Source organism: Hyaena hyaena, unplaced genomic scaffold (assembly GCF_003009895.1).
Source record: "Hyaena hyaena isolate Hyena2069 unplaced genomic scaffold, ASM300989v1 scaffold_1025, whole genome shotgun sequence".
In the NCBI taxonomy this organism is placed as follows: domain Eukaryota; kingdom Metazoa; phylum Chordata; class Mammalia; order Carnivora; family Hyaenidae; genus Hyaena; species Hyaena hyaena.
The window spans coordinates 221,636-247,077 of NW_024081659.1; the positions used below are offsets into that span (position 1 = coordinate 221,636).

The window sequence follows — 25,442 nt, forward strand, 5'->3', positions numbered from 1 at the left end:
GATTTTCCTTTCAAAGCAAAATTAGTTGTGTAGGGGAATATACTTTATTACAGAAAGTATAAATTAGAATAGCATAGTCAGTTTATGACATCACGAGTTAAAATCTACAACAAACACTGCTTCCTGAAGAAATTTAGCTGCCCAAAAGGTGAAGGAGCTAATAAATGCACATGGTAGTGGGATTCTGCCCACTTCCGATGCGCTGCAGAAAGAGACCTTGACCTTCCCTGTCTCTAGTCCTGTGTTCACATCCCTTCCTCCAAAATAAAAGGGTAAGAAGATGCTACTGGCTTTAACACTGATCAAACATTGCATCTGAGGCCAATCTTCCCATCACGTGGATTCTTCTCCACTATCCAACCTCCCTTAGTGGCTCCCCACCAGATTGGAGTTTCACCAGGTGGATAAATATAGGCGGAGAAACAAGGCCAGGCTTTCATTAGGGGGGAAGTCAATTTGACTTAGTCTGCAGAGACCGGAGCTGCCAGGGGAAATGAAGAAGCACGAAACCTGTGCATAAAACGAGCCTCTCCTCTAGCAGTTTGCTCTCCGTCTGGGAAGAGCTGAGATGGAGCAAGACATGGATCTGAAATTGTACAACTACTTGGTGAATGTGAGAAAAGTCATTCTCCATTTTCCTCCGATGGAAAATGGAATATAATGAATAAAGATGTCTGGCTCGTACCTTTAATAGTACTTTCTGTCTGAGCAGGGGAGCCTGGCTAAGAAACCACAACGGGAGTTAACAAGCCAGACACCAGACTAAACACCTCAGAAGTTAGCTGTCCCTCATTCCTGGTCGCTGCCTTTCCAGTGCATGGCTGCATCACTCATTCCCTCCGTTCTGAAAGCCTGGCTCCTCCCCCCCCCAAAACAAACAAACAAACAAACAAACCCGAAACAGCCCCACCAACACAGAGCAAGGCTCCGCTGAGGAGGTGGGCACACTGCGCTCGCTCCCCTTACAACCTGACCCTTCCACCGCTCGCCCTCTCCCCCTAGGTCCCCACTTCCCACACGCGGCTCTTGGTAACATCCAAGCCTCCGAGGACCTGCTCCTAGAAAACCGAGGTCAGCGAGGGAGCACACAGCGCCTGCTTCGGGCAGCGGCGCGGGCAGCCGGGGACTCGGGGAAGCCTCCCGGGCACAGGCAGCCCAGCCTGGAAAGCGCCCGCCGGGGCTAAGGAAGCCCGGGCAGGTCCCGCAGGCGGCAGGCGGCTCCAAGCCCGCCCGCCCTCCCGGGGGACCAACCTCCCTCCGCTGCAGGGACCCCTGGGGGCGAAGGCGGGGAGGGCGGCGCGACCAGGCACCGCGGCACGCGAGTGAGGCTGCGGCGGGAGCCGGGTAACTGGCTCGGCGGCACCCGGGGGCGGCGGCCAGTGACAGCCCGGCGTCGGGCCCCGCGGGCTCCCGGCCCCGGCCCCACGCACCTGGACCAGGCGGCCACCCTGCTCCCTCAGGGCGCACTCCGGGGACTCGGCTTCCGGGGGGGGTGGGGGGGCGCTCCGCAGGCTGGCACCGGCGGCGACAGAGACTTCACTCCTCCATCCTGGGACCCGGCGGCACGTTACAGACAGCCGTGCACTTCCTGTTTGAAAACACAGGGGAGACAGTGTTGGCGGAGTGGCGAGGGGGGCGCAGACCCGAGCGAGGGAGGACGCAGGGGGGCTGCGGGTTGCATAACTGCCGCCGCCCCCGCCCGCCTCGCCATGGTCGCTCCGGGCGCTGTCCTCCGACCCGCCACACCGGCTCCTCGCGAGGTGGCTCCCCGAGGCCCGGGCCTCCCCCTGCCGGAGGCCTCGCTGCCGGAGCGCTCGCAGCCCTTCCGTTTCCAGCCCCTGCCTCGGTTCTCCCCTCCCCACAAGTACCGAGTCAATGGGCTGCACGCTTCCTCCCGAGCGCAGAGCACTGGCCGCGTGTAGTCGGCCGCCGTTTTCTTCCTTTCCTCTCCTCCCCGCCCCCGCCCGGGCAACAAAATCGCCTTGGGGAAGGTGTAAAGACGGGACCCAGCCTTTCCGAGGGAGTGGAGGCTGGATTTATGCAAAATTTTAAAGTGAATAGCCACATCCCAGTATATCCACTCCAGCTCGGCAACTGAAAGAGCCCGAGGATGGGAAATTACTTGTCCTGCGCCTGGCTGAGTCAAAAGAGAGCTTGCACACAGCTGCCGCAAACTTGGGGTGGAGGGGGGCGGGGAGAGTGTTCCAGGGTCCTTGGGTCTCCAGGAGCACCGACCTCAAGCTCACACTCCCCTAACATGACATACACCAATTCCACACAGAAGATACTGGTATTGTGTACCCTTTCACAGAACAATTAAGGATTTCTTTGTGCTTATGAAATCACAAAGCAGTTCCAAAATTCTTGAGTTTTGGTTCATGGTGCTACCTGCTGACTTTGGTGAACTTCAGGGTAATGTTTAAAAATTAATACACAGATGGTTTAAGAATCTGCCATATGCAGTGTGCCAGCCTTAGGAATTTGTATGTGTATTTAGTGCCGGGTTTCTGGACTTCCAGAGGTGGATGGCTTCACTGGTACCCCTTCTGACCCTGCACACAAATCTCTCAGGTTACAAGGTACTTACAGGACTGTCTTGGATAAACAGCCCCTTTTACCACAAGCTGATGGCTTAAATAAAGGTTATTCATGTTTCAAAACTCAACACGGAGAGTAGGACAACTATTCTATATAAAAAGCCAAATTTTGACTGACATTGAAATTGACGGACGTTAAGTTCCCACTCTCTGCTAGGCAGTATCTCATTCTAATACACTGGTAGTTTCAATACTTCCCAACAGATCTATGAATGTTCTATTCTCCTATTCCCAACTGAGGAAACAGGGTCGGAGAAGTTAAGTAACTGTCCTGATGCCTCAGCTAGAAAGTGGTCAAATGGAGAGATGAATAACAGGTCTTCCTAAGTATAAAATCTGGGCCATTTCCTCTACACTCTGCTAATTCTCAAAACAATAGTGAATCCTGGGAGAAAAATCAAGCCCAGTGACCATCTGTGATCCATTTCTTCATCTCTAAATGATTCTGCAACTTGCATGTTATAACCCTGTCCGACTACCTAGGGTCCTTACCCACCTCAATAATATGTACTTTTATTGCCCAAGCAGAGGTCACGGTGCCCCTTCCCAAGTGCCTTCAACTGGCTTTCAGTCTTTTCAGAATTACTCAATGGCAAAAGTTCAAAAGGCTCTAGGATAGCCACTCTTATGCCAAGGTACAAAGTCTGTGCAAGTTCAGAACCTAATCAGCTGACTAATATTTGTTCCCTGAATTCTTCTCTCACTGGGATTTTATTAAGAGGGAAAATAAAAGAAAACAACATACACATGACCTCAACTTTAAGTGAAACTGTCGAAATTCTCTCCTTTTCTATTTCTCTCTGCTTCAGCGCTTAGCTTACACTCTCTTGTATGCAATACGCTATTCCCTTCCTGATGCCAAGAAATAGAGCACATATAGAAAGGCGATTAAGAATCTTGGCAATGGCAAGACTGCAGACGCTTGCAGGAGTGAGGGACAAAGTTTATCCTGTCTCCAGATGAAGTGCATCTCACTTGCCCTTGCCCGCCCCCTCACTAAGCAGCACACTCTGGAGTAGTAGTGTGTGCAGGTGAACAGCTGGAAAGGGACAGCAGGGGCTGGGTGGAGGCAGAGGTACATCCTCATCCTTCAGCCATGCCCAGTCTAATGAGGGCTTGTCACTGAAACTTCTGAGGGGGTCTCAGCATCCTCTGGGGGTCCCGTTGGGCCCTAGCTGCCCCCTTTTACCTTCTCCCAGTCCTTTACCTCCCTAGACTTGTCAATTCTTCATCTCTTTTCAGACTTCATGCTTTTTCCCAAAACACTGCCATTCTCCCCCCATAGAGTACAAGGCGGGAAGGCAACAGAAAGGAAGGCATGTAGCTCAACACTGTTCTCACTTCTCTCTCACTTAAAAAACCCTGTCAATATTACTATGTCTTTGAGGACATAATTCTATTTTAAAATACATTTTTGGGGGTGCCTGGGTGGCTCAATCGGTTAAGCATGACTTTGACCGAGGTCATGCTCTCAGGGTTCATGAGTTCAAGCCCCCCCCTCCAGGTCGGTGTCTCTGCTATCCGTGCAGAGTCTGCTTCAGATCTTGTCTCCTCTCTCTGTCCCTCTCCTGCTCACGTGTGTGTATTCTCTCTCTCTCTCTCAAAAATAAGCACTTCTAAAAATAAAAGGATAAAAATAAAATAGAATAAAAATAAAATAAAATAAAATACATTTTGGTATCCCTGCTTTCATTTCTGTTACTCCTTAGGACTCCAAGAGCCTAGAAGGAAAACCTCTAAAGAAAAAGCCAATTCTTAAGACAATCCCAAGGAAACATGCTTAAATTAACCTGCATGGACCCCAAAGTTTGCAGCTGGGATAATTAATACATACAACACTCCTATGACTGCACCAGTCCCACACATGCTTCCTAAGAGCCACACGGTCTAAGTGTCAGATCATACTTTCCCACTGTTGAGCAATTCTCCTGCACCTTCTGTGTTTCTGTGTTTCATGGAGAAGGGTTTCTACCTTACACCTGTTGAGATTGATTAATTAATTAATTAATTAAAACCACAACCTCTTAGGAAGAGAAAAAATATGCTCCTTGGTTGGCACAAATCATGCCACAAGAGAGAAAATTGATTTTGGAAGAATACTGGAAAAGTTCACTCTGAGAGTCTCCACTCCCTAAATATGACAGGCCATGGATGAAGATAGCAACATTGTGAAAGCCATTCTGGAAGCTCCAAATTAAGTGACGAGAGACAGCTTCTCTGAGGACTAAGAGGTGTGGAGGAAGAGATGATAAACTCACATCTTAAATGATGCTGCTTATCTGTCTTCATTGTAAAAAAAGAAAGACAAAGACCTTACTCTGGTGGTCAAAAATGTTTGCCACAGACTTCTTTGTATGAGGATTCTTGGTCATTATTACGGCTGGATTTTGCAAACAAGAAAAAGAAAATTGACAAGCTGTCTGGTTACCTAAGAGATTGTCTCTCCATACTCAACAGCCTTCAGTTAGTGACCCCCGTCTGTCTGCAGTTCCAGGGTGGCACATGCAACAGGCTTTTCGGTAAAGGAGGTCTCTGGCACGGACACTCACCTCCTAGCCTTTGCAGAACCCGGGCCATGGCTTTCGAGGAAGACGTCCTCGGAGCCAACTGGCTGGCTTGACTGGCATCTACCCACAGAGGGTTATTAGCCATTTTCAAGGAGCCAGAGTGTCGTTTCCCATGGCAAAAATGTAGTAAGGGGGTACACACATCATTTTTTAAAATTTTGCCTGCAAGATGGTTTAGAGTCCCTTCTGGGCACAAGGGTTTCCTGGCTTTGAACGAGCTGAGAAGGAAAGCACTGCTTAGAGCACCCCAAGGCAGGACGTCGAAGAGCCAACCACAGAGGAGAAACACAGGGCCACGGTGACTATAGGCCTGGGCTAGTATATCTCTCAGCTCAGTGCCCCAGTGTCACTGGCTTCTGATCACACATATGAACTCACCCACGCTGCACAGAATTAGGGACTTGACCTGGAAGCCCTCACGTGCTCTGCCTCACTGAATGTGCAGAACTGCCTTTCCAGGGAAGGGTTGCTAACACTATGTGAGAAGGAGGGCTCCCGGCTCCTGGCTCCCTCCCGGCTCCGGCCTGTTAAGTCATTGTCTCAAAGCAGCAGGTAATGGAGCTAAAGCTCACCCTGGGTCGGTACTTCGAGTGGGTGCATTTTGGCTGTGGAGTTATTGTTCCGTTCTACACAACTTTTACTCAAAAGACGCTTACGTTTCAAACCCAACTTATAATGTTCTCTTAGCTGTATCGTGTGGCTTCGTCACCTTGCCAATTTTTTGGAAAGTGTACATTGTAAATGTGTATTTTGCAACAGGCCAACTCACTTTAAACCCTAGCAGTGCAAATCCATACAAATTAGGTTACATACGCTCTTGGGCTGCGGCTGAGTATTATTTTATAAATTAATAAATAAGACAGATCCATGGGTCAAACTGTGATGATCACAATTTCAATATATTTTTTCCTAGTCTCCCTCTCCCTCTTCAGCTAGTATACAAATATATATGTAAAGGAGGACATAATGACTGATGGGCAGTGATTTAGAGAGCCTAAGTACGAAAGAATAGCAAGAAACCACAAAAGCTTGACTAAACGCAAATACCTGTACACAAGTTAAGAATATTCAAAATGCTTCTGGCACAAACTGTTAGCAATGGCCAGCCTTCGGTTATTTACTGACTGTTGATCGTGATGTGTATTGTGTAGACTAAACACTGCCCTATAAGACATTTTTCTTTGGAAGGCATGTTTTGTCTATTCATCTTCTGTAGTGAGTATTTCTGCTTCCTTATTAAAAAAAAATATTTAGGGATGCCTGGCCAGTTCAGCTGGGCCAGAACATGACTCTTGATCTTGAGGTTATAAGTTCGAGCCCCATGTTGAGTGCAGAGCTTACTTAAAAACAAAGTCTTAAAAAAATTACTTCTCTTTGGGCATCCATTTAAAAAATAATACAGGAAAAATCCAACAACTTAAAAGCATTGCTCCTAACAAGTCAAACAAATAAAACTTACACTACCAAGGAAATCATGTTCTTAAAAAAAGAGTTAAATATATAAACAACTGTACACATCTGTAGATACCAAATTATAGGCGATGAGAGGGAATAATTCACACACATCACTGTTCTATTGAATATATCCATTCTCACGGCGCCTAGGTGGGTCAGTCGGTTGGGTGTCCGACTTCGGCTCACGTCATGATCTTGCAGTTCATGGGTTCGAGCCCCGTGTCAGGCTCTTTGCTAACGGCCAGCTCAGTGCCTGGAGCCTGTTTTAGATTCTGTGTCTCCCTCTCTCTCTGATCCTTCCCTGCTCACGCTGTCTCTCTCAGAAATGAATAAAACATTTAAATAAATAAATATATATATATTTATCTCAATTCTCAATTATCTATTATAATGGAATCCTTTTAAAAAATTGTTAATGTTTATTTATTTTTGAGAGAGAGAGAGTCAGAGCATGAATGGGCGAGGAGCAGAGTAAGAGGAAAACAGAGAATCCAAAGTCAGCTCCATGCTCTGAGGTTGAGCTGTTAGCACTGATCCCGACGTGGCTCATGACTTGAGTCAAGATCATGACCTGAGCTGAAGTCGGACACTTAACCAACTGGGCCACCCAGGTATCCCTATTATAATGGAACCTTAAAGAAAAAAAAAAAACAATTTATGAATAACTTAAGGTGGCAAAATCGGAGAGTTTGATTTGACTTTCTTTCCTTTGCTTGTAATGGAATGGCTGAGGCAAACGGCATAAAAGAGTAACAAAAAGCCTAGAAAATCTAGAAACGATACTATAAACTTCTGAAAGATTATTCATCAATGTTTAAACTAATCCTAGCTAAACAAATTCTAACCACTTTACATACACTGACTCAATTATTCCTGATAGCAACCCTATGAGGTAGGAATTACCACTACCTCCTTATTACAGGTCAGGAAACAGACACAGAGATACCAATTTGTCCAAAGTAACACTGTTAGCAAATACCAGAACGTGGGCAGCCTGGCTTGCCACAGAGTCTACTTTTTAACCAACACATTTTACTACCAATAAAGCATTATTAGATTGGGCTTGCTTTTTCCAGCATTAAAGCTCATGGGGGGAATAATCCTATGGATGGCAAATGAAAGGCTCAGAGTTTTTCCTTTTTGCAGCAAAAAAACAGTTATAAGGGGTCAGAGATAATACAGCCTGCTACATGTTGCTAAATAAATGAGTACTGGAAAGGAAGGAAAGGCTATCTGCAGAATGGAGAAGCCAGGAACAAGAGCTGCTTCCTCACCGTTGAGCAGAATCCTGGATTGCAAGGCTCCAGGACTGCCCGGCTATACAACCCAAGTGAGTGAGCAACGGAAGGGAATCCAAGGATCCCCATGTACTTTGATCTTCCTGAAGCATTTGATACAGCGTCCCATGAAATCAGGATCACTAAATCAACTGAAACTTGTGTGGCAACAAGAACCACCCAGGAGTTAAGCAGCTAGAAAGAAAAACACTGGCTGGATAATGAAAAGAGCCGTAAGGAACAGTATTCAAAAGTAACTCAGAAATCACTCACACCGTTACAATCAAAGGTGCACATAACATTAATCCGGAAGGTGTAAGAAGGACAAATGAGGGCGAGTCCCTTAAATTAACCAAGAGGTGAAGAATAATAAGGAATTCAGTTTCATTTTTGGGCTCCTTTTAATTTTCAGGGAGGAGCTAGGATGTCCAATGGGTACTAACCACCTCTAGACCTGAAATGCCAACAGTGAGCTAAGTAAAGTAAGCAACAGCAAACCAGAGGTTTAAAATTGGGGGAACCTTAGGTCTGAACTTCAAAAAGTATGATCCTATTATTCCACACACCATCAGTACAGTTCCATGAGAAATAATATCCTTTTCAACAAGAAGACTTTGTTAGCAAAATTCAAAGACACGAAGGGGCTCGAAGGCTGAATCTGGAGGTCAGATGAAAAAGTCAGTGGTGTATGTATAATCTGGCCCCACTACAAATATGCCACACAGGCAGAAGGTCATGAGAATAGTTTGCAAACACCCGGCAGGATAAAGAACAGTAGAGAAGGAAGAGAGAAGAGAGCTAAAACTTGGACTAACGTTATTTTTTTAAGCATAAATTATCATTTCTAATTTCTTTAATGTTGCGAAATCGCTTCTCCCTTGGTAGAACTGTTTGCCTTCCCAGCAGAAATTAAACTTTTAAACGTCAGTAGTTGATTTAGAACTCAAGAAATGGGAGTAAGAGAGATCTGCAACATTTGGAAAAATGGCTTCAGTTCAGGCCGGGTCCCAGGAAATGTACAAGTGAGCAGCATTTCGGCCAACTCCTCAGAGACCGAGGTGAACCGTGAGGTCTGGAGCCACGCTGCCTCGGGAAGTGGACTCCAGAACTCACATTCTAAGAGACTGCTGCTGAACAGTCACCAAGAAAACCCTACATATGCCGTTTCCCTCTAAATAAAAGAAACAGGGCAAATAGAACACACAGGCATAAAGATTAGAGCCATACTACATTCTAGAGATGAATGGGAAAATTTATATGAAAACGACCCAGTTCTGAGATTATTATTTAAGATTTATAGAGCATATAGACAGATCTTCCCCAGTGTTTGATTACCGGCCCCCTTGCTTGGTTTCCAGATTATCCACACAATGACAAACCCACAGTCTTGCTCGGTCCAGCCCCAGTCCCCAATGTTCTAATGCCCACAGGACCTACTCCTTGATCTGGCTACACTCAGAAACACCTTTTGAATATGACCACCCAGACCAGGCCCCACCCCGGACCCACACCATCAGAATCACTGCTGGGGGTGAATGTGTCATTCTGTTCATTTAAGGAACTCCCAGTGACCTAAGTAAGGTGCAGCCTGGTCCGGGAACCCCTGCTGCAGACATTCTATTCCTTTCTTCAGGCTACTACCAGCCTCAATGAAGTCAGAGACTAGAGCAAGTAATGTCCCTTCTCATGAACCTTCAAAGGCAATGGAACGAAGTCCAAATTCTGTAGCAGGACACTCTAGGCCTTCAGTAACCTGTCCCACACTGCTTCTCTGCCCTCCTTTTCTCCACATCCTTCACTGTGTCACAGTATCAATCCCACAAACACACTGCATACTTCTTTTTTCATTTCCATACATGCTTTGCTGCCCCAACGTTCCCTTAGGCCCTCTCTGCCAATCACTGTCTATCGCATTCTTCTAGGCCCTTTCTGAAACTGATTTTCTGTGTGTGTGAACTCTTCTCTGGTCTTTCCAGTCAAAAATCAGTCTCGGGGCACCTGGGCGCCTCAGCCAGTTAAGCATCTGTCCAACTTTTGGTTTTGGCTCAGGTCATGATCTCACAGCCCCCCATGATCTCACAAGCCCCACATCAGGCTCTGCACTGACAGTGCGGAGCCTGCCTGGGATTCTAAATAAACAAACAGACTTAAAAAAAAAATCAGTCTCTCTTTCCTCTGAGCAAATGTCCAAAAAATTTAGCTCATGCAGGAGTTACCACATCTACTGCACACTGTGCTCAATTATACCACACTATTCACATGCTGGTCTCCTCCCTGAAAGCAGGAGGGAGATGTAACTCATATTTTATTCTGTGGATGAGAGGCAGATCCAAGTTCAAAGTTTAGTTCTTCCAGGTACTTACTAGCACTGTAACCCTTGGTAGGTTATTTAATCTTTATTTATTTTTGAAAGAGAGAGAGAAAGAGAGAGTGAGAGTGCAGGGGAGGGGCAGAGAGAAAGGAAGACACAGAATCCAAAGAGGCTCCAGGCTCCGAGCTATCAGCCCAAAGCAGGGCTTGAACTCACAACCATGAAATCATGACCTGAGCCGAAATGGGACGTTTAACCAACTGAGCCACCCAGGCATCCCGACTCCTTTGCAGGTTATTTAAACACACTGAGCCTCAATTTTGTAACCTTTGAAACGGAACAGCAACAACAAATTATACCTATCTTCATGACTGAACTGAGGATAAAACATGAAAAATGTTTGGCTCAATATGGACCACCTAAATATTCACCAAAATGACAGCTGTTTTTATTATTTCTTATTATTAGTTTGTGTTTCTATCATACTAAAATGTACTGCAAGACGCACTGGTAAAAAAGCATTTGTTCTCACTCAAAAAAAAAAAAAACTAAAAAAAAAAAAAAAGCATTTGCTTTCAAAGTAATAAGCAGTGATTTCTTAAAGGCCTTTTTCCTTACCCAATTTTGTTCTGTTATGAAGGGCATTTCATAATATTTCTATTGACAAGTCATCTCTTATTCCCCTTTCTTTCCTTCAAATATCAATGTACAAAATTCTAACGAACAAGCCCCGTCAGTGTCCCTCCTACTCCAGCTTGGCTTTCTGCTTTGAACTACAGCAACTGCCTGCAGCCACAATGTCGCTGCCCAGAGAATCGCCTGCTTCACCCTTACAACAAACAGGACTTTGTAGGCAAACTGGAGACGAGCCCAAAGTAGGAGGGGGAAAAGCCAAGGAAAAGGAGTTTGGGCCAGAAACGGAGTCCACACCCACACTATCGTCCACACTAGAAAACAGGTAAGGAAAGAACAGGAAAGGGAAGAAGTTCAGACCAACACAGACCTTCCCGAGGACTCCCAGGCATCCACCTCGCCGCTCACCCATGGAAAATGACTTCCATGGCCCACAAAGGACACGCTGGTCCACTCACGGCCTAACACATACAACTACTGTTGATGATAAACTACTGCGCTGCATAATAGCACCTTCCCTTCACCAAACCAGTCACATTGCCACTACTAGCACCCCCATCATTCCCAAGGGGATGAAACCCAAGTCCTGCACAAACCAAGGTCACACGGTCAGTAGAAGAAAGGGTGAGGGCTAGAACTCAAGTCCCCAAGCTCCAGACTCATGGACCTACCACTGCCTTACATTAAGTGTGAAAACCATTTTTTTTTAATGTTGTTAGAAGCACTCCAAACCCACTAATTGTAAAAGTAAGGGTAAAGTAGCTTTTGTGCTCTTAAAAAACGATTCTGACACCAAGAGTGAGGGCTGCAACAGCGGCCCGAGGATGGGCGGTCCAGGATGACCTTCCGCTTTCTGTTCCTGGATGGAAACCAACACTGTTCATTCAGTTTGCAGAGGAGCGATTAGCCAAAGAGTGCGATTTTCATTCTGTTTAAAAATCCCACCTTGATCCTGAGTTTAAAGCCAAGGTAATGTGGAAAGCCAAAGAGTTTCTACCGCCACTGAGATCCTTGCTGGGAGAGACGGCGAGAGGCAGCAATGCAGTCCTCAAAAGGACGGATCCTGAAGGAGCAAGGGCTTCGGTTCCCATCACTGGCCTGTTACTACCTCGAGGACATGGCCCGAGTTCCTGGGCTGCTGCTCACGCTCACAGTCATGGTCATGGAGGAGGGCGCCCAGACTGGGGCGCTCCGCCTGTTGTGAGCAGCAGCAAATGAGCTACTACAGGCAAAGTGTTCGAAACAGTGCCAGGTGTATGTGAGTACTTCATAAACGTGTCCTGTCATGATTCCCAGAAGAGAATCGCTCTCTAAGACTGTGTTCTTTTTAAAGTATTTTTTATAAGAAGGTTCAAGAAGACAACCGTTTGTTGATTCATGATGCCCCAAATCAGCACAAAGAACATTTTCAAGTTTCACTTCCTGATAGACTCTTCCCAGGTTTCCATCTGTGGACCTGAGTCCCTGGAAGAACAAATGGTGGAATTTGAAGAACTGTTCTTCCCAGCAGTACTGCAAGGAAATCTGCACCCATTCTCTCAATCCTACAAACCACTTCCATAATGAGAAAAAAAACCAAAGACCTTCACTGCACTATACTAATGTGAGGGCCCACTTTTTAAATGTATTTTTTTTTTATTCTGAAAGCAACCAAAGTTAAAAATTTTAAGTTTCACCAGCTGAGAAGGACATGGTTCAGTCACACAGGGATGACAGTCCTAAGGACTGGAATAAAACCTGCTGATGAATCAAAAGAGCTCTTTCCCAGAAAATGCTGAAATTCCAGGAACAATGTGCTATGCTCGGGATGATTAAGAGAACAATGCTTTTAAAAATCCCCTCTCAGCTAGGAGTCCAGCCTCCACCACTAATAGAAATCTGCTAAAGTGTCACCTCTCCACTTTCATACGGGGCATTTGTTTGACCTATTCTACGAGAACGACTGAAGGCTTGTCCCCAGAGGAGCAGAAAAAACCCAGCGCGGCGGCAGCACCAGTGGGGTCACAGTGCAGGTCTGAGGTCGTGTCCCGCACGGAGGCACCCAGCCAGGGGGAGGGGGTGCAACGTCAGCCTCCCTCGTTCACGAGCAGCGCGCCCCGACTGGGCGGCTGTGGTCATCCGTCGCTACCTTCACGCGCAGGGACCGTGGGGGCTGCCGCGGGCCAGAGGGGGGCTGCGACCACGCTGCGGTCTGCGCCCCGGATACGGCCAACTTTCTGCAATTCAAACGCTCTCCAGCTTTCCTCGTTTCCTGTTTGATACTGGCTGCTCTGCAGTCTCTTCTTTTCCTGCTTCTACATTCTCCTTTCTCACAGGAGCCCTTCACCTTCCTTCTAGCTCCGGCCCTCCTGCAAAAGCCGCAACACAAGCTAAAGCGCACACACAAGGAATGGCGAAACAATGGCACTCGGCCCACCCACAGAGATCCCACACTACTCAGTATTTATCAGGTCACGACTTTCCCTTTCTTGGGTAAGGGCTCTTCTTTTCTCTCCCTCTCTTCCACATCACCCCCAAATCAATTTTGAAGTATAAATAAATGCTCCTCTTCCCTTATCTCTGGGGGTAGATGATCTTCTTCACTTCCACGGGGTACTTACCCCTCATTCTCTGCTCCTCGGCCCACCTGCCCCCTTAGCCCCAAGATCCGAATCCCTTTTGTCTCGCTCCTTCACTCCCAAACTCCAACTTTCCCCCTCAATCTGTTACCCCTCAAGCAAGACAACCCTTCAAAAGTATTCACTTCAAACATACCAAACGTAAAGGGCAGAAACTGTTACCATCATGGCAAATATGAGGCTTTGGAGTTTTTCTGCTGTTTTTGTACGTTGCTGGGGAGGGGCTGGGGGGTGGGGGGGAGCACAAAACAATGAAATCAAGTTTTGGTTTGTTTCCACTGAAACTGATTTACGAAGTGTGCTGCGCTTTTATTCACATCCTATGCTTCCATTCACCTGGCCCCTAAGAACTATTTGTCTCTAGGGCCTAAGGTTGTAGGCTGTATCCCAGCCCATAAAGCCATTTTGTTTGGTCAAGGCAGGAAGTTCTTATTTATATGCTGAGTGAGCCAATCCTCTAAAATCAGGACATTTTAAAGAAATAATCCAGATTTTCTGGCTTCTAGTGAAAAATCAGAAGATCTGGCACGACTTGCCTACATTCCCATATGGCTGACAACTGGCTGCGGAACAGATCAGCTCCACAGGGCCCCTTTAGGCAGACCGGCATTTTCTAGTTCAGCCTAGGTCCACTCCCTCCGGATCACCCTGCCCTGAGGCTGAGGACCAGCTGCTACACTTCATCCTCGGAGGCTTACTTCAGGCAGTGCTTAGGATTTGCCTGAGACCCCGAGGCAGAGTTGCCATCCAACTCTAAAGCTCTCTCTAGTTGGTGCAGAAACTGCAGATGCACTTACAAAGTTTTGGCTTTGTACAGAATTTTCCAGGTACAAATAATTTGTAAGGAAAAGAACTTAGAGCAAAGAGAAAGGGAAAATGTCCCGTAATAGAAAAATATTTGAAAAGAACTAGGCTGAAGAGAGAGAAGAGTGTCTCTCCCTTTGCCTTTCCCTCCCTCTCTGTACCTGTGTGTATAGGAAGGGGGTGCGTTCATGAACACTGTGTTAATACTGCAGACCATTTCCTAATTTGTACTTTATTACTGGACAAATGCTAATATGAAAAATAAAACCGTGAAGGTAGAAACTCTAGCAGAATGGATTCACCCCAGTGAAATTATTATACTTGAGCATAATAAATTTGTAAGACAGAGTATAAATACAGGATATAGATATATGGATATTGATTGCTTAGAGGAATATAGATATGATTATTTATTTTTTAATTGTATGTATTTGTGATAGCATTTGTTCAGTGAGCAGCTGGATATTAACACCTTAATTAATATTAGCTACATCTTCATATATTTACGTCCAGCAGTTACTATGAGGCCAGATCTCTTAAGGAGGAGGGTGTCGTGTGTGCTTTTACAAGTGGCATTCCGTCACCAACACTGGTGACAAAACAGAATAGGGCCAGAGAAATCACCAAAACAAGTGTTTTTAAATTACTCTCTCAATTCTAGGGTAAAGTTTCCCTCAAGTGGTATTATTTTGGTTGCTATTTTCTAAAGCCCTGTGTGCTGGCAAGAACACTGGCCTGGAAGCCAGAAGATGCAAGTGACACGGGGGCTCAACACTCTACGGCCTGTGTCCCCACAATTCAGATCTGACCCACGAATGAGGAGCACGATCTAGACAAGCTGCGAGGTCCGTCTACACTTCAAAATCCCATTCTCCTTCTTGGCTTTCTTTTTTTTTTTTTGGCAAGATTATGAATAGGTAATATAAAATGAATACAAAGAAACACAAGAGTAATGAAAACAGTAGATAAGAGAACAGGCTTTGAAATAACAAGGCTAATTTCAAATTCCACCTCCACACTTTCTGTGTGATTTTTTTTTTTACAGATCACATAACCTCTCAAGCCCCAGTTACCTCGTCTGTAAGGTGGGAGTTAAGTCTACCTTCCACTCAGAATTGCTTCAAGGACTGAATGAGAGTGCATGTAGGGGCACTGGGTGGCTCAGTCAGTTAAGCCTCTGACTTCCACCCAGGTCATGATCTCACAGTTCCTGAGTTCGAGCCCCCCATCGGGTTCTGTGCCTCTGTGCTGACAGCTCAGAGCCTGGAGCCTGCTTTGGATTCTGTCTCCCTCTCTATGCCCCTCCCCCACTCATACTCTGTCTCTCTCAAAGATAAACATTAAAAATTAAAAAAAAAAAAAAAAAGAGAGAATGCATATAAATTTCATGGCATCCGTTTGGACAATAAGGAAATGCCTAATCAACAGTGGTTAGTATTAATTTGGGGTATTCCGCACATTGTCCAATTACTTCTTGACCAGTTAACATTAAAAAAAAAAAACCAAAAACTAGTTACACCTGATAATAAAATGATTTTAAAAGCTTATTTAGTGAGGTGCATGAGGGAGACCATTTTCCAAACAATTTTCATTTTCAAATATGTCTTAGAACTAAGCTCGAAACCATCAGTGAAGAGAGTTTTGGCTGATGGTACTTCATACACAGTGGGACGGCACAAATCTGTCCTGTCTCCACCACGTGACACCTGGAGACGGGGTACTTTCTGGGGATCAACATCCTCCAGAAGGAAGGGCTGTCTTGAACTTCCCTTTCTTCTCCCTCCTCTGTGGAACCCACTGCAGCATTGGTGATCTGTTAACGCTGAGATTTAGCAATGGAATTTATGGGATGCTGCAGAAGTGAAGGCTTCCTTGGCAGTGTTCCTAATGATTACCAGCGAGCAGAAGAGGAAAGTGAAAAAGTTTTAAGAAGTGTGCACAATGGAACTGAACACAGATATTTGTGAGCCTTCAGGACAGCAGGTGTCAATAGCAGGATATGGACATCTTGAAAACCTCAGAGCAACAGTAGTTTCCATGCTTGATTTCATAGACCAGTAGAATCTGACAGAAAGACTGTCATAAAACTGCCAGGGTCTGGGTGACCAAGAGATGACCTCAGAAAGGTAACCATCACCATCCTTCCCAAGAGGAAAAAAAAATTAACACTTCAAAGTAGGAAGCATCCAAGATTTTTCAAAAAGACCTTTTAAATTGAATAAACTTACCATTAAGATAAAAACTGAGAAGCTTGCCACATTGCTTTTATTCTTTTTCCCCACAGGCTGGTACAAGGACCCTCTCTGGAAACAACTGCTCACGAACAGACTTCAAGTTGGCCCCATTATGTCCTCAGTGGGTACCCAGCCTTTTGTGTACAAGGATGGGAGACAGTGGTTCCCAGTCTTGGCTGTATGCAGGGAGTTCCATGGGGGCGGAGAGAGCTCTTTTCGAAATGAAACTCCATCCCCGGAGATTTTGAGTGAATAGATGGGAGTCGAGTAATTTTATTCCCCAGACTGACTCTGAGGATAGCCAGGGTTGAGAAAAACTGGTGCCACGTTTGTTTGCCTTCATCCCGAACTTACGTATTATAAAGCTTTAAGGTATACCTCTTCATGCATCCCTTCTGGCGACAAAGAAATACAGAGGACATGCCATGTCTGAGGCACTAGGAAACCAGAACAACACAGATATCTCCCTGCCCTCACCGCACTGACAAGGCCTGGAGCACGGAGACCAGGAAGCAGGCAACTGAAATAGCACATTCGGGTTTGCTGGGATTAGGGGAACGATCCAGGTTCCTCTATTCTTATCCTAATGGTTTCATGGGTTTCTATAATATCTGCTCGCAGTCTCCTTTCCAGATACTAAACATCCCATTATTTTTTATTTTATTTATTTGTTTAAATCCCAATATTTTTACCAGGAAAACAGAGGGCCAAGGCCCCGTCCTCCCGGAGCTTCCATTCTAGCAAGAATGTCTACATTTTTTAGGTCCCATTATGCTGGTCGTTCCAGCCCCAGGGTCTTTCCTAAAGACAGGGGCCCATGCTTTGAAAAAAGCACAGTGGAAACTCAAATAAGATTTTCTGTTTTGTTTCCAAAATCTTTTGTATGAAGCTTAGCGTTTCCTGCCTTTTTTAACCTGCAAGAGCGAGTTGGGACAACACTGTGAAAGTGTTTTCCAAGTCCTTCCCCAGTTTTTTCCACCAAAACACCCACCCTATGACAGGTCCATAATTTCTAAGTACCTGACCTCATACTGCCCACAAAGAAACTCACCTGCAAATCTGATGACTCACAGATCCTAATACGGTTTCTCTGGAGTAAATCCCCATTGGTTAGTTATTTCATAATTCAGAAGTGCTTGCCGTCATCTGTAAACTTAGAAATTCCACTGTGTGCTCCTTCTTTTGGATCAATTATGTAAATGAGGCCTGAGGGACCCACTGTTTACACACCTTCAAGCAGAGGAGAAATCTTTATCCTTAGCCTTTATTTGTGGTCTTTCAGGCAGATGAATTCTAATGCCGGCTCTATCACCTCCTGGGTAGGCTACAGCTAATCACATCGCCTCCTTGGGCCTCGATTTTCTCACCCATAAATTCAAGTGTTGATACCTTCCATCTATAAAATTCTGCCTTTCTATTCAAAATGATACATCACATCTTTAATTTCAAGGTGGCTTCAAGTTCGGTATAGCCGGTGAAAGTATTAAAGGACAACATCCAAGGGTTTTCAAATATTTTCCCTCTCAAGAAATCTCATACCTTCACAAAACACCCCGTCTTCTCTCAGGAATATCCCTCATCTCCAGGGGACATGAAGAGATTTCCCACGTGGACCAGAACAGAAGCAAGAGCAAAGGGACGGACCATCTGGACAGACAACACACCAGCAGGGGTTCAAGGCACAATGGATATTCATAACAAAGAGGCTGCACTTGTTAGCTACAAGATCTGGAGTTTCGTTCTAGCACTCTCAACGATACTGGATGGCTACCCACCCCAACCAAGTCATTTGTTGAAATCTAGTCTGTCGGATAGATCTAGAACATTTGAAGAACTTGGCTCTAAGTTACTTATGCTTTCTGAACTGCCTGCTTCATAAGACTTCTGAGCACGGTCGTTTCCTAATGTCATTTTATTGAAGACACTGAAATCTGGTAAGTATGAAATTACACCAATGACAAGCTAAACCCTAATTCTGGGAAAAGGGCTGGTTTCTAAGCCCTAATCCTCTCTCCTTCCCCAAATGTAAAGCTGTCACTAATTAAGTATTTTGAGCATACTAGCAAAAAGAAAAGGAAAAAAGCTTAGCCTGAGTGGGAACCACGTTCATACGTGGTTTTTCGGTGCCAGTGATACTATTTACCTCTCCACAAAATTCAAAAACAACTCTGATCTGGCAAGCTTCAGATTTGCACAGAACATCAGGAATTCTCTTCCAGATGTCGAAACAGAATTACAAAGGCCCTAGAGGATGGAGTACAGACTTCAGAAGCTTGCGACTGACTCCAATAATTTCAAAAGGGCATCTCAGGTGCAAACATGTGCAAAAGCTAAATGCAACAACATCTGACCCCAAACACAGATTTCTCAGAAGCCTCTAAACGGAGGGCCAATCAACCTCTAGAATTTACCTCCATCACTCAACACCTCAGCTCTCTAATAGGACCAGCAGTGCCAAACTACTGGGTTCCGTGCAGTATTAATATAAGTGACTGTAAAGCTTTTGGCAAAGTCATCCTCTACTCCTTTCTCACAGATCAGAAGGCAGAATCAAGACTTTAAAATCTCAAAAGGCCTGAGACTGGACCAAAATAAATAGGATACCACTGAACAGGGACAAAAACAAACCAAAAAACTTCCACACGATCTCACATACACATACAAAAATCTGCCCAATGAACAGGGTGGCAGCAGCTCATACAACAAATATCTGGGTGTTCTGACAGTTTGGCTGGACAGAACCTGTACGTGAATCTGCGGTAGGTGTTGCTTTAAAAAAAAAAAAAAGGCAGTTTTGTAGGGTGCCTCGGGGATCTCAAGTCGGTTAAGCATTCCACTCTTGATTTTGGCTCAGGTCATAATCTCACAGTTCATGAGATCAAGATCAAGCCCCACGTTGGGCTCTGCTCTGACAGCATGGAGACTGCTTGAGATTCTCTCCCTTCCTCTCTCTCTCTCTCTCTGTCTCTGTCTCTCTGTGCCCCTCTGTGCGCATGCGCTCTTTCTCTCTATCTCTCAAAATAAATAAATAAAAACTTAAAAAGACAGCTGTTTATATTTAAATTACAGCAAGTAGATGCTTATGCCTTGGTTTTAGGAAACAGCCATCCTACCCTATTCTCTGTCGACCAGGCACACCTCAGTTACCGTATTTAATTCCAGACATCATTACTCTGAAGAGATGCTGACAAACTAAAAAGACATCTAGAAACTATGTCCCACACAGGATTGTGAAAAGAAGTTGACTATTTTGCATTGAGAAACGGGGAGGGAGACATCGTACTGTCTTTGTGAATTCAAGGGGCTGTCCTCTGGATGTGGGAAGTTCCAGAGGAACAGAATCAATGAAACAAAGTTTCGAGGAGGCAGTCTTCAGCTCAAATAAAAATCATACATGGAATCCAAAGATATAATGACCTGTCTTCATAAGTAGAGTACCCTGTACTTTCTAGGGGTGTTTAAAATTTCTTTTCAACGTTTATTTATTTCTGAGAGAGGAAGAGAGAGCGAGGTAGGGGCAGAGAGAGGGAGGCACAGAATCCAAAGCAGGCTCCAGGCTCTAAGCTGTCAGCACGGAGCCTGACACAGGGCTCGAACTCAACAACCAAGGGATCATGACCTGAGCAGAAGTTGGCTGCTTAACCAACTGAGCCACCCAGGCGTCCCATCTAGGGGTGTTTAAACAGAGGCTGCCTAGCAAGTGCAAGAATGTACTAAAGAAGTTAGACCAGGACCTTTCTAACATTCCAATTCTGAGTCCACAATTCCCCTCCTACCCAGTATTATACTGTTCTGCTAACTCATTTGTCATGACTTCTTGAAAATGTCCTTTTCTTCTGATTAGGCTTTGCCCAGATCCTACTCACTTGAGGGCTCCTAGATTGGCTTCCCAAACCTGACATCCTCACTCACCGGTCAAGAACCACCTCCTTCAAGGCCGATTCTGAGACGTAACCTCTTGTCACGGTGGCCTTAATGTTTGCTGTCTTGAGCAGGGTTTCTCAACCCTGGCACTACTGACATTTCGGCCGGCCTGGAGAGTTCTTTGTCGTGTGGAACGTCCTGAGCATTGCAGGATCAAAGTGTGGCCCGATCCCTGGCCTCTTTCCACTAGATGTCAGCAGCACCTGCCTCCTGGCTGTGACACAAAAAAATGTTTCCAGACATTGCCAAATGTTTGCTGGGAGGCAAAATCACCCCTTGTTGAGAACCACTCTTCTTGAGGCAAATGATTAACATCACTGACCTGTGCTTCACGTTTTCCACTAACTAGATCTCCCCTCCCTTCGTCAGTCTCGTTCCTTGCTCCAGCCAGGCAAACCTCTTTACTGTATTTAACTTGTGACAAAGCTCACTGCTTCCCCTAAAACACATTCCTTCCCCCTTCCCCAGAGCACACAATACTTTCATCTGGCTCCAAATACCCTTTCCATCTATTTCAGTATTCCTCGACCTCCTAGAAAAATGCAGTCCTTTGCTTCTGATGGTGTCCTCACCTTATACCTGTCTTACCTGCCCTCTGTTTGTGCAAGAATCCTCTCCTTCCTTGTTAAAAAACCACAACACCCCCTCTGGTTTTCTGCTTGCTGCTGGCACTCAATAAATACTGACTGGTGTTTCTTAGAATGTCAAATACCAGCTCCAATTACACGCGAAAAGTACGTGAAATCCCTTACCAACTACCATTTCAAGAACATGTGGGATTATGAGTGCCCAGTTTGAACAAAACTTTGACTTCTTCGGAGATGGTGCCAGTTTACCTGTTACTGAGATCGAACCAGGTCTTGCTCCCATCATATAGCTGCCAACACAGTGTAGCTACCAGAACATGACAAACACATCAACATTTTGTAAAATTAAGCAAAATAACCTCATCACAATATAAAAATTAAGGGGAAAAGGCAGACTTCTGATCAAGTTTTTTAAACCCTGTAAACCTTGGCAAGGAGAAAAATCTGACTATGGCTCAATGCTTTAACCGTTACATCATACACTACTCAACGTGGTAACAGAAGAGACTGGGGGACCGGGTCACCTAAGGACACCTCCCTCTCCAACCTTCTAATGTGTTAAGTTTTAATCAACAAAGTACACACTCACACACCCTCAATAAAACAAGACAAACCTAAGATAAAATGTTCAAATATGTAAGTAAACCATGCCAGTTCAAGATTTGCATTTTTTTTTTCCAGCTCCATGGATTACCTAATCATTTTACAGGACGCTCCCTAAATAACCTACGGAGACCAAACACTCCAAATCAACTGTGCTGGATCCTTCTTGCAACTGTCTCAGGATCTTTCCTCTCTTGCTTTTGCATTTTAACAGGGTTTTAATCAACTGATGTGGAAGACGAAGTGATGACTCTAACCCTTTCCTAGCTGATGGCAGGAGTCTGGCCAGTATTTCTGGACAGTAAAGTGAAATGCTGTCTAAAGACCTCCTTTACTATTATGGTGCAGGATTCTTCCCACGGGTCTGTAAAGAACAGGGGTGAGGGGTCCCAGAAGCTTTGGTGGGGAAGGTCTGAATCACTGCCATTCCTGGCACTTGGAAGTGCCCTTTGGTTGTTTATGAGGCAAACAGCCCTCACCATTACCTCACGAAACAGCAGACAGGAATTCCTTGCCTGTCCAGACTCTTCCGAAGTCCAGCACAGAACACAAAATAGGTGCTCAATAAGCACGGCCTGAATGGAATTTCATTATCAAAGCTGAGGAAAGTTTCCAGCAGTCTGCTCTCCTTTTACTCAGGTATCTCTTTCAAAATAGATCCTCACAGCTTGATCTGCCCAACAAGAAATATTTCTGCAATTCAAGGAGGAAAGGAGGAAATGTGCAAAGCAGAAGGAGCCAAGTATGGGCCCCAAGTAGCTCAAGCTGGGCCCCCCAACTGCCTAGGACTCCCCAGTATCTATTCCCCATCTCTCTGCCTACCTCTTGAGCGCTGGCTCCCTCACACGTTAGTGTTTTTTTTCTTTCCTGAAGCCTCACCTCCTCACCTTCTGCCACACAACCCCCAGCCCCAGCCGCGTACCCACTAGGACCGCAAATCCCACCTCTTCCACCCCAGCAGGGACCTACCTCTCCTGCCTCGACCTGCGGCAGGTCTCCTTCACTGCGGTTGGCTTTTTGAGAAACACAACCCAGAAAACAAAACAAAAACAAAAAAACAAAACAAAAAACGGCCCTCTCCCAAACCCTGATTTCTTTACCCCCACGGGAGACCCCAAATGAGGGGGGACATTAGGAGGAAGGCCTCTATCAACCTCCTAGGAAGCAACTTCCCCCAATGCTCCTTCCCAAGCCCCTGGCCAGGATTGGAGCAGAAGTCCAGTTCCCAAGTGCCCACGCCTTCAAACAAGCTAGAAGCGGATTATACCGGTACCCGACCCGGAGATGGCCCGCGGCGGGCAGGGTGCACCTGCGGGCCCCCCGCTCCCTCCCTCCGGCGCGGGGGGCGGGGCGCGGCCCTCATTCCCCGCCCAGCCCACCCGGCGCGGGAAGCAGGCGAGGGGGAGGCGTTTCTGGAGAAGTTAAAGGGCTCACCTTCTGGGCTCGCGGCCAGCAAGGCCAGACACCGAACACCCACCTCTGGGAAGAATCGGCCGAGCCGAACCCGGGTCTCCCCGCCCTCCCGACTGCGCGGACGGGGGCGAGAGGAGGGGGCGCGCGCGAGGGGGAGCTGCAGGGAGGCAGTCCACACTCTCCTCTCTCTCGGGGCCCACCGCCCGCGCCCGGCGCATCGGCGGCGCCCGCCGCTCCTGCTGCCCAGAGCGGCACCACCCTCCGGGCCCGGGCGGTCGCAGACGGGAGCCCCGCGCGCCCCCGCCCCCCACCGCCCGTGCCCCTCGCCGCGAGTTCCCGGCCGCGGGGCAGGACGCCTGCTCCGGCGGCGCGGCTCCCACCTGCGCGGCCCCGGCCCCGGCGGGGCTCGCACCAACCTTGGGGCGCAGTCCGGGCAGCTTGGCCGCCGAGCCACGGCTTATGCTGAGGCGGGAGGTGGCGGCATCACCTGCGGCGGGCGGCGGCTGCACCGGGACGCGCCGGGGCGGCGAAGGCGCGCGGCGCCCTGGACCCTGCTCCCGAGGCCCCGCCCGCGGCTGCCACCTCGAAGCGCGGCGGAGGAGCCGGGGCACCACGGGCGGCGGCAGCGGCGGCGACGGGAGCAGCAGCACATGACTCTGTAACGGGGGGAATTAGACAAAGCGTAACATGGACTCCGGGCCCGTGCAGGCGCTGCAGCTCCGGGACCAACCGCAGCCAGCGAGCGCCGCGACTGGCTCGGCCACAGCCAATGGGGCTGGCCGGGGCCTCCATGTGACGGCGAGCACTTTCCCCCGGCCGCCCTGCCGCGCCCGCGGAGGGTCGGGGCGCTTCCGTGGCGGGCCGCGCTCCCCGGCGGGGGTTAGCGGCCCGCGAGGTGGCCCAGGGTCGGGGGTGCGTGGCGGGAGGCTGCTAGCCGCCGAACAGGTGCATGGGGCGGGGACGATCGCTGTCGCCTGAAGACTTACCTGTCAAACGCCTGCCTGAGCAGGGCGCGGAGCCAGGCAGTCGCTGTCGCCTGGCGGGAGCGGGGCAAGGTCAGCAACCTTCGCCCTTCCTGGGTCTGTCCTTTGGACTAAAACTCTGACATGAAGACATGGGGAGAAATGCAATGACATGGTAGGGGGGAATTTGCGAAAAAGTCATTTTAAGCAGTCTCTAAGGAGAAAGTAATTGCCCCGTATTTGGGGCACTCACAAACTTTATCTTGGCACGAATAGCTTCCCAAATTCATTTGTTCCGTCTCTGCTATTAAAGATATATTGGAAAGTCGCTGCTTGTGTTAATCCGAGCCTGCTCTTTTCTCCCCATTCCTTTTTGCCAAACTTGTCTTGGGTCTGAAGCAGCCAGGTGAAAGGCTGCCCTCTGCTAAGGACTGCCCTGCTAAGGCTGCCCCCTCTGTTTCCCAGCCTGGTAGTTTTCCCTCTTGTTTTTGTTGTACGCTTGAAATGCATTTCCCCTGTTTCTCGTGGGTGGGGAGAAGCGGGGATAAAGAAATAAAGCCAGGAGGGGTGTTTGGAGTTGATGCTTTATAACAAGACAAATCGTTCCAGCCCAATACTTAAATATCTCCTTTTTCCTGAATCCATCCATTTCTGTGAACAATGGAAAGTCTCATCTCTGTCAAGGTCTCCCCATGTCAGTGAATGTTCAGTCCACATTTACTCAGCGTTCCAATGCTCTGTGTAAACAGGCTGCACAAAATGTGACAGGTACTCAGGAAGGTGTGTGTTGGGATAGAGGCTATAGCCAGGCCTTAGAGTGGTTTTCTAGGGTTTCAGGAAAGGCTTCTGAGAGAAGCGGGTGATAGAACTGAGGCTGGAAAGTGAGCCCTTGTAGATCAGGCCCCGGAAGTGAAGAAAACCAATCGTGGCAGGGAGGAGCATGAACAGAGGTCCAGAGCACACTCGAGGGACTGTCCTAGCAGAGTTACATGACACTAGATTTTGAACCCTTCTGACCTTCGCTTGCTCTCTCACTTTCCTTGCCCTGTCCCTCTTACTAGCAGCCTCTCCGATTCCACACACCCAGCCAAGAAGGAGGTGGTATGAGGGCAGGGGCTACGCACTAAGCGATTTAATCACAGAACCAGATTTGCTCCTCGGGGAGGTTAGAACACTTTTAAAACCGTTAACGTCTAGTGGAGCAATAGTTTGATTGAAAACATCCCACTATTGTAACTGACTTGGAATGTGTTGCTTTTGTAAAAACACTCTGTTCCACGTTTTGATCTTCCCTGGCCTTTGAACTATGATTCTAGGTCTGAGAGAAATAGGATTTCAAGATTGGTATAAACTGAGAAAAAAAAAAGTAATACTTAGAAAACTGTCAAATGTGGAGAAGCAGGCCTTCACGTACGCTTATGAGTACAGATCAGGCCAATCCTTTTGGAGGCAACTTG

The 25,442-nt window shown here is 47.0% G+C and overlaps 1 protein-coding gene across 4 annotated transcripts in view; it reads right to left on the bottom strand.

The window, feature by feature from the left end:
- LRRC8D (leucine rich repeat containing 8 VRAC subunit D) overlaps positions 1 to 23,677 on the bottom strand; it is a 122,782-nt gene extending 99,105 nt beyond the window's left edge. Inside the window, exons 1-2 of one of the 4 annotated variants that reach the window (XM_039221838.1) lie at positions 23,440 to 23,677; positions 1,431 to 1,588 (exon numbers count right to left, since the gene is read on the bottom strand). The gene's annotated coding sequence lies outside the window, so the exon portion shown is untranslated. Of the gene's footprint in view, positions 1 to 1,430; positions 1,589 to 20,408; positions 20,428 to 22,579; positions 22,663 to 23,439 lie in introns of those variants that run through there. The other 3 variants (XM_039221839.1, XM_039221840.1, XM_039221841.1) reach the window with 3 other exon arrangements.
- Positions 23,678 to 25,442: the final 1,765 nt, after the last annotated feature.